This window comes from Myiozetetes cayanensis, unplaced genomic scaffold, assembly GCF_022539395.1.
Source record: "Myiozetetes cayanensis isolate MyiCay16 unplaced genomic scaffold, myiCay2020 scf5-8, whole genome shotgun sequence".
NCBI classification, from domain to species: Eukaryota; Metazoa; Chordata; class Aves; order Passeriformes; family Tyrannidae; genus Myiozetetes; species Myiozetetes cayanensis.
Window position 1 is genome coordinate 52,207,771 of NW_026087742.1, and position 2,753 is coordinate 52,210,523.

Sequence of the window (2,753 nt, forward strand, 5' to 3'; positions counted from 1 at the left end):
CACTTCTAGTTCCAAAAATGACTTCTAGCACTACAGTATGAGCTATTAGTTTCATCTGCAAAGCCAAACTTCTATGAATGCTTTAACACAACTCAGATTCATTTATTGAAGTCTCTCAAGTCAATCCTATATTCATGGGCATTATTACAAAAACAGTTCACTTATATGCAGCAATCTGCGTACACATAAATAAAAGAAAGGTTTATAATAATGGCCAGTCTTCGCGAGCGAAGATCCGGGGAAGGTCTTTACACCTTCCAGCCTGCGCATTGGATTTTTTAGGTGAGACACAGTGTGCGCGGAACTGAGCCCACCCTTTAATCCTAAGGTTCATCTGCCGGGGCCAAGCGAGCTTGGACAGTGACAGCGAGGTCCTTAGGATGTAGATGGGTTGCCTTTAAGGGCTAACGAGCCCCACCTGCCCGGGAGTGGCCCTGACCGGGAATCGAACCCGGGTCTCGGCGGTCATAGCGCCGCGCCTTTACCACTAGACCACCAGGGGCTCCAAAAGAAAGGTTTATTTAGTTAACTAAAGCACAGTTCCCAGTAAATAAACCATATGTTTTCCTTTAACCCCCATAGCTAGTATATATATTAGCAAAAATTTTTATTTCAATAATCAGGATAAGTATTATAAATTTCTAATCCAGTACATTGAGAATATATGTTCCAGAAATGTGATGCAAATAGGTTAGCAGCAGATGTCAACTATGCTCTTTGCTCTATAGGCTAATTTATTACCTATTCCATAGCTCTCAGCTAAATTGATGTTGTAAATTCAAGATCAGACACATTAGTTTCTGAGAAAAAATTGCAACCTAACTGCTTCTAATTATGTAAAATTATCTGGGAATAAATAGAGAAAAAAATCAACCAAGTAAAATTAAATAAAAATATTCTAGGAAATAGATATTGATAATATTCACACATGCTGAATTTGAAACATACTGCTGTTGCTACAACAATGTGTGGTGGTTATTTTTTGAGCAACAAAATAAAACTCTGTTTTCATCACTTAAATTTATTTTACTGCAGTAGAGCATTTACACATTATAAATTTACTTAGTAATAATTTTCTGCATAATCAGAGAGTCAGAGGCTTACTGTTACTATGTCTTCTATTATTATGTAATGTAATGTAATGTTATATTATGTTACTCTATGTTATGTTATGTTATGCTATGCTATGCAACGTTATGTTAATACTCCTTTTGGGTTAAAAGCATCACCTGGAACTTCAGGCTGGAGACTGAGGCAAATGTTTCAGATTTTCACAATGGAATAAAAAAACCCAAAGAATATCTGTATATAATGTTCAATGCTTATGGGGATGGTTTGTTAAAATAAACACTTGAAGATGCTATGAAAAGTTCATAAATTTTTCTTCACCTGAAAAGATAAATGCAAAGTACAAATCTATAATCTTGCCTTGGGCTATATAAACCTATAGAAGAATAGGTAAATTTATGAACATAAGCTGTACTCTCTCTGTATAGTCTTGTAGAGACAAAAGTTATGAGACAATTGGAACTAGAGATGGCAATTTGGAAGTCTGAGATATTTTTGAAAAGTGAACAGAAACAATGATGATGAAGTGACAGAAAACCTTACATAGCATAAATTTGTTTAAACCATTATGAGGCTTAGATTTCCTTTAGGCTATTCATTAATAGAAAACTACCCAGAATGACACTATATTTCAATTAAATTTATAGGCCATTAATAGCAAATCAATCTCTATGGTTTTAATCAAAACAGAGACAAGAGACTAACCAAATCTTCTATGGCAGGTGGTAAATGATCACTGCATTATGAGAAACAATTCTTAGCCCATGTCATTGCAGTGCTCCCCAGATAACAGTGTCACAATAGGTATGCTTCATTTTTCCTATATTTTCAGGTATTGGTTTAATCATGAAAATCTGATGTACCAGTGGTCTGATCTGATCCAAAAAAATCCTATATACTTTCTTGTACTAGATTAGAATATCTCCCCTTAAATGAGTAGTGTACATATATATATATATATATACACATATATGAAATACTACTGTGTTACTTTTGGGAGCACCAAATATGAGTTTCACTTCCTGAACATCTGGTCCAATGCTTTTATATAGTGTACTGAAATTAAATTAATTTCCTTTATCTCTTCCTCTTCCTTTTAACATTAATTGTTTTGCAAGTTTCTAACATATCAAGTACACTGGCTTAAGAATTATTTTAATGAATATTATCAATATCTGAAAAACTGTATTATTTTATCACATTGCAATTCTATGATACTGTAATTTTTTAGAGCCAATAGGAATACTTCAACTGTGCTTGGAAGTGCTTTAGTTAGTCTGAATGAAAAAAAGGTTAAGTTGTTTTTTCTATCACCATAAATATCTTTCACCCCAGTGTCCTTTTGTGAAAAAACTCAGTAAGTAAAAATGCTTTGAAGGCAGGTTTCCTAATCAGATTTTTATAAAGAGATATCATTCATTGCTCAGCTTAACAGGGCAGTTGAATGCCAACTGGTAATTGAAGTCCCTCTGAACAAAAATAAAATATCCATCACACTTGTCATTAAAAAAGAAGTAAAAAGGTATACAAATGAATGTGGTTTTCTTTTGAGCCAAGGATTTTTTTTTTAAACAGAAATACTGATTTATGCAACCATCAAGTTTGAATGCATGCAACACAACTTTCTCAGATTGAATTTCATTGATTTTCTATAACAATGTCAAGCATTCAATGCATCACAGAAG

General features: G+C 33.6%; 1 non-coding gene across 1 annotated transcript; it reads right to left on the reverse strand.

Moving 5' to 3' along the window:
* Positions 1-430: 430 nt before the first annotated feature.
* On the reverse strand, positions 431-503 carry TRNAH-AUG (transfer RNA histidin (anticodon AUG)). The gene has a single exon. It is a non-coding gene; the product is annotated as a tRNA-His (tRNA).
* Positions 504-2,753: the final 2,250 nt, after the last annotated feature.